The following is a 17,700-nucleotide window of genomic DNA, read 5'->3' on the forward strand; positions in this document are numbered from 1 at the left end:
GACTCTCCTAATAAAACTACATCTCTAGCACTGGATACCCCAACTTTTTAAACTGACATTTCCAAGTGAATAAGCTAAAGATCTTAGTCACACTATTATTTTTTTTAAGTTGATTTGATTCTGATCAACATTCTCTTGATCTCTGTCAAGTCTTGTGGTCGTTGGGCCCCACTGGCATGTTGGGAAAAGTCTCCTGGGGTGATGCGAGTGGGTTGGGGTTCTGGTTATACCGTCAAATCCCTGTGCAACCTTGAAGAAGTTACTTCCTCTCAGGCTCAGTTTCGATATCTGTAACATGAGGACGTTGGACTAGATCAACTTCCAGGCTCTGCAAGTTTGAGGAAGACCTGAAGACTGCCCCAGCCTTCTGCAAGTGAAGTGCTCATGATTGCTGGAGGGAGGCCTGAACACTGGCTAAGCACACAAAGCGCAGCCCATCAAGGTAATGTGAACTTCCGGTGTACATAAAATTAGTTTCCTTTTCTTCTTCTTTTTAATTGTATGTACATCGAACATGATATTAGGAACATGATTTTTTTTCATGTGCAGTGTGGATCTGTGAGATGCTTCAGCAGTCAATGACACTTAGTTCTAGCATTGAAAAAGAAGAAGGTAAATTAATAAAAATAAAATATCTTAAACCACACACTCAAGTGAAATTGTATATGAAATTCTCGTGAGCTAAATTCTATCACACATAAAAGTGGGAGAGAACCATCTCTACAAAGTTGTCCTCTGACCTCCCTACACATGCTATGCTATACATGAAACTACACAAACAAAGGACACATTAATAATAATTTTTAAAATGTCATTGAAATAGGTTGAATCTGAATTTCAAAATTTTCCATGTGCCCTTATGCCATTCATTCATGTTAAGAATTGTAATCTGAAATAAAAATAAATAAATAAAAATAAAAATAAAAATTAGTTACAAATATTTTAAGCATATACACTGTTGTTTTCATATTTGATGATTTAACTAAAGCTTTGGACTTGAATGAACCTCTTCTCTTTTTGTTCCAAATATATCTTTTTGGCTGGAACGCACACTGGCATCAGAAAGAATTGTGTTGGCTGTCTCTGGATTACCTTCATAACTTCTTAATATACACACATACATCTGTGGCATATGCACACATGTTCACACACATACATATGCTTGTGCACACACACACATACATAGCATATGCACACACATATATAAGTATGTGTGCAAACATACATACATGTACCCTCACACATATGCTCCTCTAATCCAAACTTGCATTTGCTTCTTTCCAGCCAGTGATTGCATGTGGCTGGTGGTTTCTGTGATTGTGAAATACTCTTGAAATACCAGTGAAGAAAGTGTTCCTCCTGCACTTGTGGCCATCCCCCAACCCCCAGGAACTTCAGGTTTCTTTCTGCCCCCTTGGGTAGGGAAGCACTCTTATGGTAGCTTAGTGGAAGGGAAGCACAGGCTGATAAGAGAGTCAAGGTACCTCCTCACAACATGCACACAGAGTCCCCTGTAGCTTCTGATGGTCCTTTGGTTCCAGTAGGAATTCTATGCGTACTGGATAGAACTGGTCATGAATCAGCATGAGTAGTACCAATCCAATGCAGGGAGATGTGAGGAGACAGGGGCCATGGGTCTAGGCAGGGAGCCACTCAAACGTGAGGAAAATTGAACAGCCTGTGTCTGGCATATACTCAGTCCCATGAAGGATGAGGAGAGTTTATCATAGTCAGAAGTGAATCTGGAGGGAAGGCTGATGCTGCCAGAGGAACAATGAACAGTGATCTGAAGTCAGAGCATCTGTCAGCATTTCCTTAAGGATGGCTCTTCCAAAGGAGAAAGGGTGAGAGTCCATTGAAAGACTTTTGTGAGGCTCAGCATCTAGCTAGATGACTTCTCTGTATGAATCCAGTGTGCTGGCTATCAGAGGACCAAACAATGAGAAGTTACATGGAAGAGAGCAGTTCTGGAGGTTGTGAGAACTATTCTTTCTTCCTAGGTCTACTGGGAGCTCATGATCTTGGGTCTCAAGATCTGTCTATATTGTACGTTAGTTGAACCAATCCCAACAAGATGTGGTCCAGGATTGACTATTTGTTATTTCTGCTTCTCTGTTATTTCTGAAATAGTTTACCCATCCTCCTCTACTTCCCCTCCACACCCTCCTTTAATCATTATCATTCAATTGTCTTTCATTGGAATACAGACTTTAAGAACAGCAGCAGAATGTATGGCTTTTCTTCTCTCATCACCCAGAGATCTTCAAATGAGACAATGAGGTATGCCCGACACAGAGATCTAGCCAAATTTCATGTGATGAGTGTGTGTGTGTGTGTGTGTGTGTGTGTGTGTGTGTGTGTGTGTGTACCTTTGTTCAAGCTGACAGAGACTAGGAAACTGGCCATCTGAGTGAGCCATGATATCACTGGTGGCAGAGAGCAGGGCAGAACTCTGCAGGACCAGAGGAAGAAGTGGTTCATTTGCCTCGCTGTTTCTCTGTGGAAGTGATATATGGGGGTGCGGGGGACTTGGACTATTGAGGCAGCAAATAGAGGAAGTAAATGCTATCAAAATAGAGGAGCAAGGAGGAAATAAAAGTTCTCCTAACAGAAACTAAGAAAGGCTGGGCAAAGCCAACGATTGGACTACTTTCCCTGCCAGTTTTTGGAATTGGGATTATTCTCCAAGGGACAAAAATGACAATGGAAAGACACCTCCCTTTGGGAAGTGTGACATTTTCTATTTGCAAAAAAAGCAGACATGTAAGTGTTCCTCTATCCATCAGGCAGGATCCATGAGAGGATGGGGAAGATGCTTCCAGAAGTTTTGTGTTCCTCTTTAGGCCACCTGGTTTGGCAACTACCGCAGATAAGGCTGGGCCCATGGTTGCCTTTGTATACTCAGATCCCTATAGAGGGTGTGAGGCCACCCATGCCAAAGTGTGCATCTGCACATCTAAGTTGCATAAGTTCATGGAGAAAGGAAGTGTTGATCTGAGAATAAGCAGCTAGGTTATAATCATGGCATGGGACTCCCAGAGTGGGCTGCCTGCCATGGAATAGAAACATGATACATGCAAAATTTCCCTCGTTTCAATTCCATATGGACCTCCCAATTAGATCTTCCAGCATTTAGCCACAAATCCAAATACCCTTCTCCCGTCTCAGAATTTACAGGATAATCCATTTACACATCTGTCTGTTCACGCTGCTGTATATTGTCCTGCCATATGTGTCTATTGTCAGTAGACAGGCAATGGTTGATCAGATGGATGGATGACTTTAGACGGTGAATAAAGATAATACAGAAAATCATTCCAACCAAATATAAGGGAGCAGTTTCTGAGCTATGTTATGGCAAGGGGGCGTCTCAGAAATTCTGGGCCTCTGAAGATCTCTCTTCTCCAGATGCAGAAGGCAGTGAAGCATCCCAGAAGGTAAGAATGGAAAAACCCAGGGGAGTGCTTAGTCTTGAGGTCTGTTTAGGGGATAGGAAGCCTAATAGTAACTATGAGGCTAGAGACGATGATGGCTTGAAGTCCCGCCATGGTGATGAGATTTTCTCTTCTCATATATGGAAACCACACAGATGACGCAAGGACTTTGTTCACATTGGAGCTCAAGAGTCTCCTTTGAGAATGGTTTTAAAATTGCTTCTAACAGTCTAGAGTTTACTATAATACTCTCTTGTCATCCTTAAAGGATTCTGTGCTTTTGCTAGACACTTTCAGGCATTCCCCAGTCTGGCAAAGCCCTCCATTTTTCTTCTATAGATACTAGACCAAATTGTGGTTCTATCATGCTTTTGTTTCTCTTCTCAGGTGCACAAAGTTGAGGATGATAAAAATTGGTCACAGTAGCTATTTAAACTTTATTGAATACCATACTCATTTTGTTTAAATAGTGACAAGAGGCAAATATAACACTTTAGAACTCAGTAGTTCTTCACTATCAACTCAGAGAGATCTGAAAAAAAAACCTCGCTTGAAATAATTTCTCTTATGCATGTGCAGGTGTGTGTTTGTGTGTGTGTTTGTGTGTGTGTGTGTGTGTGTGTGTGTGTGTGTGTGTGTGTATACAAACACATAATTGGATGATGACAGAATTCAATGTCAGGTCTCTTTCTTGATCATTTTCTATCTTAATTTTTGAGACAAGGTCATTCACTACATCTTGAGCACACAAATTCAGCTAGGCTGACTGAACAGAAACCCTAAGAGATCCTTTGGTCTCTACCTTCTCATCACGGGCGTTACAAGTATAGGCTGCCATACTCAGCTTTTTATGCAGATCCTGGGAGCACAATTCATCATGCTTTTATGTCAAGAGCTTATTGACCAGTCCATCTCCTCAGTCCCCTATTTTATGAAATAAGTCATTCTCTATCGTCTGCAAGGCAATTACAGCAAGAAATACCTGTAGCTGGGAATAAAATGATGGCCTTTCTATAGTTACTGCGATGTTTAATCTTTAGTGCACCTTTGCCTATATCATTGTGAGGATCAAGAGATTTATACAATTAAGAACAGTGGACATTTGAAATTTGAATATGGATTAGTTATTACTGAACTGTGCCCCCTCAAACACAGTTTCGAAGTTATATTTTGAAGTCCTTACAGTACCTCAGAATGCAGTCTTACTTGGTAACAGTCATTATGGATATATATTAGTTAAGATGAAATCCTACTGAAGTAAATGGATCCTTAACCCAATGATGGGTGGCCTTGAAAGAAGATAGCATGAAAATACCCAGAGGGAACAACATTTGATGCAGTGGCAAAGACTATGGTGACGCAGGTACAGTTTAAGGGATGCATAGCAGCTAGAAAGGGAAAGAAGGAATTTGCTAAGAGTCATGGAGGGTACATGGTCCTGCTGTCACCTTGACTTTAGCATCATAGCTTATGAAAGAATAAAAGAAAGAATGACAAAAATAACCTTTATCATTTAAGCCACATAGTTTGTAGCATTCTTTTTAGCAGCCCCAAGCAACAAATAGAAAATATATAGTCTCACAGAGATTGAGAGCCTTTCTATCTAACCTTGCTGTCTCAGGGGGGCAATACTCTCACTGTAGTTAAAGGTTGGATCAGATTCCCAGGCAGCAAAGTCCAAGGAGTTCTTCTGAAGCATTCATAAGTACATTGCTCAGTCCCATGAGTTCTCAATAATGCCATAATTAAACCAGGTTTTAAATTAGAGGAGAAACTTCACAACAGTGAGAGGAATCCAAAATATGAAGAACATTCAGTGTCATAAAAACTCTCAGATTTGATGGTACTTTTTTAAGTGTTCTTTCATTTTTACACATAGTTGTGTTCCTACGACCTCCATCCATGGACATCGCTGTGAACTGCTCTCTTTCTCCACATGGCTTTGTTAATTTTATCTTACAAAGTCTCCCTAATGCTCCATCCGGGCATGGCTCCTCGGTCGTGTCACCTAGGCACACCCCATGGTCATTAATTTGGATGCTGTAAATGTTAGGAATTTATTTACTTTTCCTGTATTTATTCATTTCTATGCATATGTGCATAGGTGTGCATGTGCTTAAGTGCACATGCCAAGATCAAAAGGCAACTTGTAGGGCCCAGGGACTGAACTCAGGTCAGCAAACTTGACAGCAATCACTTTACTTGTTGAGCCATCTTGCTGGCTTTTGTATACATCTTTCTCCCTTTATTACTTATTTAGGTAACATTGCAAAGGATACTTCTCTGCATATAAATTGTTTATTCTTTCGTGTTAATGTATTTGAAGATTATGTTCTAGCAGAGCTTTACCAGTTCCAACAATACAAGTAATAGTAAAGATATTTACATATAAATAAAATATGGATATGTATATATGTACATATTTTATATTATAACTTGATGCTGTGGGATATGTATAAACATCAAAACATTAACGATTTAATGAGGGAAATCCACAAAACAATTACCTCATATGGTTACCTGTTTTTGTGAGTATGTGTGTGTGTGTGCATTTCTGTCTGTGTAGGTGTGCTAAGAGTGTCTGCTCACTTAAGCAGGAATCCTATGCCCACCTGTGGCCTTCCTGTTGGACTTCAGCTCTCTCGCCTTGTTCATCCCACAGTGAATAATACTGTTTCCTACAAGAGCATAACCAAAGTTTATTGCCACTAGACAGTGTGTGTATTTTATTTCCTGAGCTTGGAATGTGTTTATTTCCTTGGTTGGATTGGCCTTATACTAATTAACTTCTCCCCTTCATTCTGTAGGTTCTCTCGTGCTGGCTAGTTGTGCGCTATGCAGCATGGATATTAAATAATACCATCTGTGCCATATTTTGGGAAATATCTTTTGTTTACCTTAGTGACTTTAATTTCTTTTTCTTTTTGGAAGAGAGTTACAGTTCCTGAAGAGAAATTGTTGGTGAATTTGAACTTGGGTTTCTTCGAAATTATTTATTTGCTACTTACTAAGAACTTCCCTTCCACAAGTATTATCCAGTACTTTATTTTGATTATGTTATTTCTGTGATTCATTTGAGTAGTTTTTCACTTTTGCTTACTTGGTGTTTCCTTTTGCCTACCATTTAATGGCAATGCAAACGAACTTATCTCTAAATTGTGATTCAACTGCATAAAGTAGCCAGCTAAATAAGCACTAAGTGTTCCAGTTCAGTTTGATGCTTTCTTTCTTTAAAGTAATTTATTATTTTTAAGAAAATTTTAATGATTTGTTTGCTTTTATTTTGCATGTATGAGTGCTTGTCAGCTTGTATATCTGTGTACCACATGCTTGCCCAGCGCCTTCAGGGACAGAAGAGGGCATCTGATCCTCTGCAACTGGAATTATGTACAGTTCAGGTAAGGAAGTCCTGGAAATCAAACCTGGGTCATCTGTCTGAGCAGCAAGTGCTCTTAATCGCTCAGCCTCTCTCTAGCCCCTTGGTGCTTTCTTAATAATATACTAAATTGCCTCATATACTCCTTTCTCTTGTACAATTAGTTTTCTGTACTCTTGGAGTATTGCAATTTTTCACTCTCACTGTTATGGTTATCATTATCACCACCACCACCACCACCACCACCACCACCACCACCACCACCACCACCATCATCATCATCATCATCATTATCATGTGGTTTAATTCCCAGTGCATCTGGTTCTTCCACCATTGCTTATTTTAATCTTATGTTATTTCTTGGACTCCCTTTAACTGAGAGCCCTGGATTACTCTTTCTGCTTCTAAATAGAGACTACCTACCTGCTACATGGGTAGGGTTCATTTAAATGTACATTCTTTATAGGGTGGGTCAGTGGAGACTCCAGGGAAATCATTTCTTTGAAGTGGTAGCTGGGTAGAAAGGGATGGCTTTATAATTGGATTGTCATTGGATAGAAATCCCATCCTGCTTCCTGCTTGCTTGCCCAAATTATTCAGCCACCCACACCTGGTCTTCCTTATAACCACATAGTCACAGTAATGGCATCCTCAAAGGGTACCTTAATTGAATGGAACGTGAAACCTTCAGCATGTGCCTGCCTCAGTTTAAGTGCTTAGTTGTGATATTGTTGCTTTCTTCCATTGGTAGCTTCTAGCTTCTTCTGACCTTCAACTTATTCTAAAATCTTAATGCACTACACATATTGGATGTGCTTCATTATCCCTGTACAGATGCTTAGTTGCTTCTTGCTGGTGAATCAAGATGCTATAGAATCTTTTCAGCTTATTCTTATCCTTGTTCTGAAAATGTGTGTGTGTGTGTGTGTGTGTGTGTGTGTGTGTGTGTGTGTGTAGGCATAGCTTGATATTTTTCCTTTCCATTTTCTTTTTCTTTTCTTAAAGCCCTTGTCTGTTCCCAAAGTGATGCAAGTGATGCTAGAGAGACACAACATTCCATGTCAGGGGCTTCTCTCTCTCTTCGCTCCTTTGAAGACTCCATCCTTGAGTCTCCTGACTTCTCACCAAAAGGAAGGGTGACATGGTCTTTGCTTTCTGATGCCCATCCAGAACACAGCTAGAATTAAAGCAGCTCTGGATGTTTTAGACTTGCTGTTTCCTTTGGTGTCTTGGTCCCCGTAGCACATGTCCATTTTCCAAGCCATCAGGCCACTTGCGAGCAAGAGAACATAAGGAACGACAGACGGCTGAGACATCTATAATCTGAGTCCTCATCTTGACTGCTACTGGCCAGTTGTCCCTCACTAATACATTTATACACCACTGTTTTCCAAAGAGGATCTAAAGTTTCTTTATAACTATAGGAAATTAAAAAAAAGTTATGAAGATAGTAGGGGGTGGGGCAAACAGATTCAAGAATGACAGGAACACAAATATAAACCTTTTGAGTAGTTCTTTCTGGTCACATTTGACCTTGAGTTTCCTCGTGGTTGGGGAAAACAAAGAAATGCTTTAGGTGAATGACATTATCTCTAAATCTAAGTTTCACTGTGGCTAAAATGAAACTACAAACATTGACATCATAGGATCGCCCTAAGGATTAAATGAAGGTGGAATGTGCAATTCTTAAGTGGGAGTTGTGTTTAAGTGTATGAGTGTGTGTGTGTGTCTATACATCCATACATGCATGTGCACTAGCACAGATTTAAGAGGATTGTTTCATATGTCATTCCCCAGGAACTATCTACTTTGGCTTTTGAATAGTTTCCCGATGGCCTGGAGCTCACCAAATAGTCTAGGCTGGCTGGACAATGAATCCCAGAGAGCTTTCTGTGACTACCTCCTTTGTACTGGGCTTGTGTATGTGGCTTCAGATCCTCATACTTGCAAAGGACTTTACCCTGACCTCCCCAGCCTTGTATACTGTTTCACTGTTATTGTTGTTTCTCAGACTGTGTCTTCTCTGAAGGCTGGCACACTAACTGACTAAGCCTCAGAGCTCATATCCCTTTCTCAGTGTGGTACAGGATAAGCCACGTGGATGCATGGTGATGGACATGTACAGAAGGAGAACTTAATCTACACGTCTCAAATAGGATGGCAGGTAAGGACAAGGACACTCCTTGTGTCAGTCCTTATTCCAACCCACTTGTTAGGAAGAACTGATCTCAACAGAACAGAACTGTGGGCTTGGAAGAGAGCGTGCCGAGCCCATCACTATCTCTTTCCAGGATGGCGGGTGGAGAATGAGTTAGAGTTGATGTGCTCCATTTTTTTCTTAAAGGACTCACTCAGAGGAGGGTACAAATATGAGATTAAACTAAAGGGGAGAACTCTGCTGTATTTATAGTTTAGGGAAGTGAAATTCAGTCTGAGCACTGGCTCACCATTGTCACACTCAGCCACCCAAGGATCCTCTATGCCTCTCCTCCCCTCTGCTGGCCCTGGCAAGCCAGGCCCCTGCCATGGCACGGTCAACAGCGAGAACTCAAATACTCTATACAAAAGACTGCTGTGAGAAGAGCATTTGGGTGGAGAGGGATGTAAGATTTTAAAGGGTCTTGTATCCAAAGTGCTTCTGTGTTTTGACACAGCATCTTCTTCAAACTTACCTCTGGGCTATTTAAAACTTGGAGAGGAGGTGCCTTCCAAGTGTGCACATGTGCCCTGAAACCTCTGAGGAGCACTGGTTTATTTTGAGTGTCAGTGTCTGACACTCTTGATCACAGGCCAAGTTCATCATGACACCCTTTCTTGCCTGTTCCCAAGCAACTGACAACCTATATTCATGGCAGTGAACATGAGTGAGGAGCAGTCAAGCTGGTTATGATGAGGCCACATAGGCTGAGTGGTTACATTCCTCAGGAACCTTTCCCTGTCCACCTTCATCCTACTGCCTCATCAGTCAGGGGAAATGGGTATTATTAGCAACCACACCAATTTGCAAGATCATGCAGAATAGTGGGCCAACCTACTCAAGGTCATGGTCATAGGCTCACAAAGGTGCCAGACCCCATGCTTAGCACTGTTTCCTTGATATCATTACATTCTACTTTTTATGGAAAGAAAGAAAGGATCCCTGTGGAAGAAACAAATAAATATAAACCCCAAACAAATTAGAGACAAATTTCATTTCCTTCAGTCTGTGATGTAGTCATTCAGTGACATCTCTGGTGTCACCAATTGCATTATCAGAGTACATATCAGGGAGAAAAAGGTCTGATTTGCGTTTTCTGGGTGGCAGTACATTCTGATGACCCTAAACTGTTTGCTTGTGAGGTCCTAAGCAGCAAAACCTGTCTCTCTGTGCTTCCTCTCTTCTCTGTCCCATTTCCCTTTCTGAGTTGGTCACTTGGGGTGCTCAATTCCATGCACATCTGTGCGCACTTGAGATCTGAAACCCCACCAGCTGCAGGAGCATGCCACTCATTGTCATTTTTGGAAACCAAAAATGACCGGTCACACAACAGTGATTAGATAAAGCTTGTAATTAGTGTTTGCTGTAGTCAGCGACGTGGTATTTTAGGGACAAACAGCCACTCAGTGCTACATATAGCTTGGAATTTGTGGGTTTGGTATAACCGGCCATTGCATGGTCAAGGAAGCAAAGGAGAAAGGGGAGACAGAGAATAGATAAAAGGAGAGAGGTTGGAAAGACCCCTCCGCCCAGCAGACTTAAAAGCTTAAAGGACCCACAGAACTTTGGAGTGGACTTGCCTCAAAGTGGTACCCATTAGATGTCAAGTGCTCCCTGGTTCCTTGATCAAGCAGTGTTTTCCAGACAGCTGGAGACACTTGACTCTCAGGGAGAGACTCACCCTTTATAAGGCTCAAGGAAGAATCCTAATGAGAGCCAGAACATGGTGGAAGAATCCTAAGTTCAATTCCCTAGTGACTCATCTTCCCAGGATGACTTATACCCCTACTTTAATCTAGAAGGCCTACCTGCTTCCCTGCAATTATTTCGGAAATGTTGTGTTTCAGCTGAATAAAGCTTTCTTTTCATTCATGAAATATTATCTGAGAAGCCTCACATACCAGGCTGGGAAGGGCACTGCTGGTGTTGAAGCAATTTGCCTGAATAATGTCCCTTCCCTCATTGTCCCATCCTTCACTTGGCAAGTGGAAGACTAAGACTCTTTGGGAAAATGCTAATCTTGCTCTAAGGAGATCCCACTGGGACTGTCATTCTCAAGAGCAAAGTGGGAGACAGCATCCTACCAAAATGTCTCCACTGTAGCTGGACAGAAACAATTCCCCAGGAAAGTGTGGTGCTGTTCTATTCTACACAGAGAACTAGGGAAAGATGTGTGAACATCTGAAAGGAGACTTTTCATTGTTATAAATTGATAGCCTTCATTAACATGATCAAAGACTAGACACTTCGGAGAAAAGAGACAATGCAATGAAATTATCAACATTCAGCGAATGTTTGAAAAGAAAAGAGACTAATCTGTGCAAGAAAAAGAGAGTACTTATAAAATAGTCCTCAGTCTAGAAATCAGTCATTTTCTCACTTGGCAATGCTGGCACTCTGGTTCCTGAAGGTGTGGCTTGAGAGCTCTATAGAGAACAAGTTTCTTACTGGTTGAGGCAAAAGAGTGGTTCCTTCAGATAGGATTGTTGCTGGTTTGCCATCAGTGAAGTGTCCTCCTGGGCTCTGGAACTTATTACCTCAACTGTTGACACTGCTGCTGCTGCTTTAGAGATGTCAGTGAGTTTGTTGATAATGAGGGGTGTGGGTAATGAGTACTTCAGATGCATATGTAACTCACAGGTACTTGCAATCATCATCTAAAAGCCTTAGCACCCATCAGTGCGGCATTCCTGCATGTACTAGTTCTTGGTGTTCATTTTGTTATTGAGGGTTTTTTAGTCAACCAATTGAACTCATCTTGGGAAAGGAAGTCTTAGCTCAAGAATTGCCTCTGTCAGATTGGCCTTGAGGCATTTTCTTCATTGATAAGGGAGGGCTCATCCCACTATGGGCATGGGGAGACGACCATTGGTTGTATAAAGGAGTAAACTGAGTAGGACAGAGGAGTAAACCAGTGAACAGCATTCCTCCATTGCCTCTGCTGCTTGAGTTCCTGCCTCCAGGTTGCTGCTCAAGTTCTTGCCTTGACTTTCTTCCATGGTGGACTTAAACCTGTATGCCAAAAAATCCTTTCCACCCCTAGTGGTTTTTAATCATGGTGTCTGCAAACTAGTATAGATGAAACTTATAAAAACACCAATCCATTTCTGATGGCTTCATCTTCATGTCTTCTTTAGGGAATATATATATATATATATATATATATATATATATGTGTGTGTGTGTGTGTGTGTGTGTGTGTGTGTGAGTGTATGTGTGTGTTTGTGTGTGAGTGTGTGAATAGGTTTATGTGTATGTATATCTGTATATGTATAGGTATGTGTGTGTATATGTATGTGTATGTATAGGTATATGTGTATGTATGAGTGTGTTTGTATGTGTGTGTGTGTGTGCATGTGTATGTGTATTAGATTTTGCCTATTGTGTCAGCTATTTTGCTGTTGCAGTCATAAAGCATGCTAGCCAAATTCAACTATTTAACTTGGGGGAGCAAACAGTTCGTTTCAACTTGGGAACCCCAGCAGGAATGGAAGCAGAAACTGTAGAAGGATGATACTATACTGGCTTTCTCCCTGGTTCATGCTCAGCTAGTTTTCCCATACAGCCCATATCCACCTGCCTAGGGATGGTGCTACCCATAGTGGGATGGTGCCTCCCATATCAATCATCAGTCAAGGTGCTTCCTCAAAGTCTGGCCATAGTTTACCTGATAAAGGCAATGTTTCAGTTGAGGTTCCACTTCCTAGAGACATGCGGGTTGTGTCAAGTTAACAACAAAATCTAACCAGAACATCCTTCCAGTGTTTCCTTCTTGTGGGAGTAATAAAACAAGTACAGAAAACACTGTTGCAAATTGTTAATGGACATATATATATATATATATATATATGTGTGTGTGTGTGTGTGTGTGTGTGTGTGTGTGTGTGTGTGTATTTTTGTGTCAGCCAGAAGACCATTTTCTGGATTTGGTTTTCTCCTCATAGTGATTGTCCACAGGTCTTTCAGGCTTGTCTGTCAAGTGCATTTACCTTCTGAGTCATCTCACTGTCTTCCTCAAAGCCCAGGCTTTGATCCTTGGGAGGTGATGTGAAACCACAGTGATTTGGAGCCAACTGGGAGGCTTTTAGATTATGGGGGTCTTTCTCGTGAAGGTGATTGTGGTCTTTTACTCTTTCTCTTTCACATCTGCTCATGGCATGATTGAGTCTCCTTTATTTCATGTACCTGCTATAATTCATTGGACTTTAAGCCAAAAGCAATGGAGTCAATTGGCCATTAACTAAAACCTTCAAATCTGTGAATCAGAAACAAGCCTTTTTTGTATGTTGATTTATACTGAACATTTGTTATGTGAATGGAAAGCAGATTAATGTTTTGGCTTGGAGATTTTAAGTGATTGGCATGCTTTAAAAAGGCTGCCGATTATCCACCATGGTCCAGAACGGTGGGGACACTTGGGTAGGATTGCCCCTTTAGGACACTACTGAATGACCATTGAAAGCATGCTGACTGAGGATGTTTCTGGAGAGGCTGAATATTTTTTGATAACGTCGCACATCTTAAGTATATCTTCTGGATTCTTTTCTTCCTTTTGTCTTTCAGTCATGCATTAGGTTTGTTTTAGTTTCGGTTACTCTTGCTGTGGTAAAATATTATGAGCAAGGAAACTTGGGGAGGAAAAGGTTTTTTTTGTTTTTTGTTTTTTTGTTTGTTTGTTTGTTTGTTTGTTTTGATTTGCACTTCCACATCACAGTTCATCATCAAAGAAGTCAGGATAGGAACTCCAGCAAGACAGGGACCTGGAGGCAGGAAATGATGCAGAAGTCATGGAGAAATGCTGCTTAGTGGCTTATTCCTCATGGCTCGCACAGCCTGCTTTCTTATAGAGACCAGGGACACCAACCTAGGGATGGCACCACCCATAATGGGCTGACCCCTCCCCCATCAATCACTAATTAAATAAATGCTCTAGAGGCTTGGATATAGCCCAATTTTATGGAGACATTTTCTCACTTGAGGCTCCTTTCTCTCAGATGACTCTAGGTTGTGTCAACTTGACATAAAACTAGGCAGTATAAGTATCAGTTGGTTAAATCTTCTTGTCTCCATATTTATGGAATTTACAAGTAAGTTTGAGATCTGTTTTCCTGATATCATATATCTTAATAAAACACAGGCAAGACATGGAGTTGTTTGGGTTATATCAGGGAGAACATCTGGATATTTGAAAACATCTGGTCAGTTTTCAAAAGAAAAATAAAACAATATTTTGTATTTTAGCATCTGGAATTATGGGATACAGGCAACTTCTGAATAACCAATGCATCTCTTAGAGTTGGGAAGTACAGTTCCATAAGAACTTAGGACTCTGTCCACTTCTGTTTCTGGCCCACTTTCATCTGCACAGTTTATTGTATTTATGGCAAGCTATTTACTTAAAACCAGCATAGAAATGAATAGTTTATCATTTGGCATTTTATTTCTGGAGAAGAAATGAAATAGGCTGCCTTTGATAACTGTGTTTGGAGGGGTGAGTGACCCAGGTTACCAAGGAAATATTGGATTACTTCTTCACAATGGAGGTAAGAAAAATTATGTCTCCAGTACAGGAGATGCTTTAAGGCATCTCTTGGTGCAACCATGTCCTGTGATTCTTGTCAATGGGAAACCACTGCAGCCTAATCCAGGCAGGATGACAAAGAACACAGATAGACCCATCAAGAATGAAGGTATGGGTCACTCTCCAGGAAAAGAGCCAAGACCTGCTGAGGTGCTTGATGAGAGTAGGGGAATACAGAATGGGGGATAGAGAGAGGTAGTTACAAATACAAGCTTTAGGCCATGTGGCCAGTTGCAGAAATGAGGATTATTGTTAACATAGTGCTTCTGCTGTATCTACTAAGAATATGTTTGTACAGATATTTGTGTTTTCTTTCAGTTTCTTTATCACATGTTATCAGTGATTGTCATATTTAAGTTTGAGATACTAAAAGAATGTCCTTCAAGTGACATTGCTACCTATTCTAAATTTATAATGCATTCAGTTGTACTAGGGATAGTTATATACTGTTAGATGTAATTATGATCTGGTTAAACATATAATGTATTTGCGATTATATGTGAGATAGTTACATTATGCTTATGTGTTATTATTATTACCTGGTTATATTTTAATTTGGAAATTAATTATGACAAGAGGAAATATGATTGTGTATCAAGATGATTAGGGGTGGACTTGTGATGGCTATTATTGGTTGTCAACTTGACTACACCTGGAATAAACTATAATCCACAGATGGAGGGCATACCTGTCAGAGATTTTTTTGGCTTGGTTTGAAGTGGGTGACTCTACTTCTAGTGTGGACCTTTGTGGTAGGAAGACATTCATCTTTGATCCTGATCTTGAAGTGGGAAGACGCACCTTTAATCTGGGCCATACCTTCTGCTGGAAGTCTATATAAGGACATAGAAGAAGGAAGCATGTGCTCTTTGCCTGCTTGCCCTCACTTTGCTAGCACGTCCATTCCTTCACTGGCATTGGAGTCCACTTCTTTGGGATTCCAATATATACAGAGGTTCAGTTGAGATATTATCCAGGCTTGTGAGACTGAACTACTAGATTCTCAAACTTTTCATTCATAGTTAGTCATTGTTGGATTAGCTGGACTGCACACTATAAATCATTCATTCATACACACACACACACACACACACACACACACACACACACACACACACACACACACACATATATATATATATATATATATAGAGAGAGAGAGAGAGAGAGAGAGAACACTGACTAATATATGAGTTCTTTTCTAAATTGAGATCCTATGTGAGAATTGACAAGTAGGAACCAAGACAATAAAATAAAAATAAAATTTAGACAATAACATAAAAAAACCCTAAAGCAAATAAACAAAATCCTCCCAGTCCTACCTTCTTTCCAGCTTCTTTTATCACCCTCTTCTTCTAAAGAGATTTCCGGATTCATCTTTACTTTCTCATGTGGCTGCCATTCTCCTAAACAATGGGCATGACCTCTCTCTTTCCTCCACCATCTTGTCTGCCTTGGGCTTTCCAATGAACCTGTCATTGGTTGGTCATTTCTTCTGCCTTGAAATCTCTTCCTTGATTTTTTTTCCAGGTGCCAACTCTTCTGATGAGAGGAAATGATTATAGTGTCCACCTCCAGAAATGCTTGTGATGAGAAGAATAACATGGATGGTAAAGGGCATAGGAAAGAAGGGCACCTGGGCCACCTCCCAGGGCACAATTCCATGGGCAAAGCTTCTAAGAGTTGGAAATATGGAACAGTCTTACATAGAAATCCTCCTATCACATACTACACAGTTTGCAAAAATGTAGACTGGACCTCTCACCCAAGTACAAAATGCCTTTGGATGGAAGTAGTTTAAAGAAAATAAAAAGAAAGCCTTGCCGACAACTGCCTGGTTGCCTAGTTTGGAGGGATGTTCTAGACAAGATTGGTCAGCTGAGCTGCTGGAACTGATTGTGTGGATGTAGCATTCTTTACTTTGATGATTCATTTTCTTATCTAAATTAAAAATTCTTAGTAATCCCCTTTAGCAGTTTATTGGCTTCAGAAAAAAAGTTCATAAAACTCAACTGAATACTAAATTCAAGAACCATAGAAAATAGGAAATATCTGTTTTCCCCCCTTTTATCATTTTTATGAGCATTGGATAGTCATTGGTCATGGGATTGAATTATAAGAACCTGCCTGAATAAAACTTATATTAAGAGAAAATCATTTTCATCCACACCACCTCCCTAAATAAATATTGAGCAAGTGTTTAAAGGATACTATTGGGAGGTGTCACAAATTAGGATCCTGCCAGCTCTCAACCTCCCACCTCATAAAGATGAATTCAATGTGGTGGTGGAAAAATACATTCTGAGAACGTGAGGAAGTAAACGGTGCTCATAGCTCAGACCAGGACAGCTATGATTGGCAGAAGGGAAGTCAGGTTTGGGGGAAATAAGCTTTGAAGAAGCCTTGATTGTGCTTGGGAATCATGAGAACGATGTCTCTGATGCATTCCTTTGCTGATGAATCCCCAAAGGACCAGCTGATTACAATGAGCATCCCAAAAGAAGATGGCTACTTTGAGCTTCTAGGAGCAGGGTTCTTTTCTAAGTAGGATGAAGGGTAGTGATTCTCAAAGGGTGTTCTCAGACCACCTATACCAGTGGAACTTGTAAGAAACTGACTCAGAAAGGTGATGCAGTTGTCTGTGTTTAGCAGTCAGATGCAGTAAGGCTGAGGCACAGGTGATTGAAAAGAAGCTGATACAAATAGGATGTGTTTAGGTGACAAGTTGGCAAGGGTTAGACTGGTGATGGTTAATTTCCATTGTCAAGTTGACTAGATGTAGAATCGCCTAGGAGCCAAATCTCTGGTCTTTGAGGGAGTTCTAGAGAATAACTAGAGTGGGAAAGACCCACCCTCAGTGTGAATGGTGCCACTCCATGGGCTGAGGTCTCAGACTAAATTAAAAAGGGAAAGGAGAAAGCTAGCTGAGCACCAACATTCATCCATCTCTGCTTATTAACTGTAGAAACCATGTACCCAGTCACCTCACACTCCTGCTCCCAGGACTCCCTGGCCATAATGGACTATGCTCTCAATCTATGAGTCAGAATTCTTTTTTATTTTGCTCTTGTCAAATATTTTGTCATAGCAATGAGAAAGGTCACTAATACAG

The 17,700-nt window shown here is 40.7% G+C and overlaps 1 long non-coding RNA gene across 1 annotated transcript in view; it reads left to right on the forward strand.

Annotated features, from left to right (window-relative positions):
• Nucleotides 1–16,416, forward strand: part of LOC134478980 (uncharacterized) — a 71,133-nt gene extending 54,717 nt beyond the window's left edge. Inside the window, exons 2-5 of the long non-coding RNA XR_015620231.1 lie at nt 274–442; nt 2,208–2,280; nt 6,731–6,832; nt 16,119–16,416. This is a non-coding gene — a long non-coding RNA (uncharacterized LOC134478980). The remainder of the gene's footprint in view (nt 1–273; nt 443–2,207; nt 2,281–6,730; nt 6,833–16,118) is intronic.
• Nucleotides 16,417–17,700: the final 1,284 nt, after the last annotated feature.

The sequence above is a fragment of the Rattus norvegicus genome, chromosome 5 (genome assembly GCF_021556685.1).
Source record: "Rattus norvegicus strain SHRSP/BbbUtx chromosome 5, alternate assembly SHRSP_T2T, whole genome shotgun sequence".
Taxonomy (NCBI): Eukaryota; Metazoa; Chordata; class Mammalia; order Rodentia; family Muridae; genus Rattus; species Rattus norvegicus.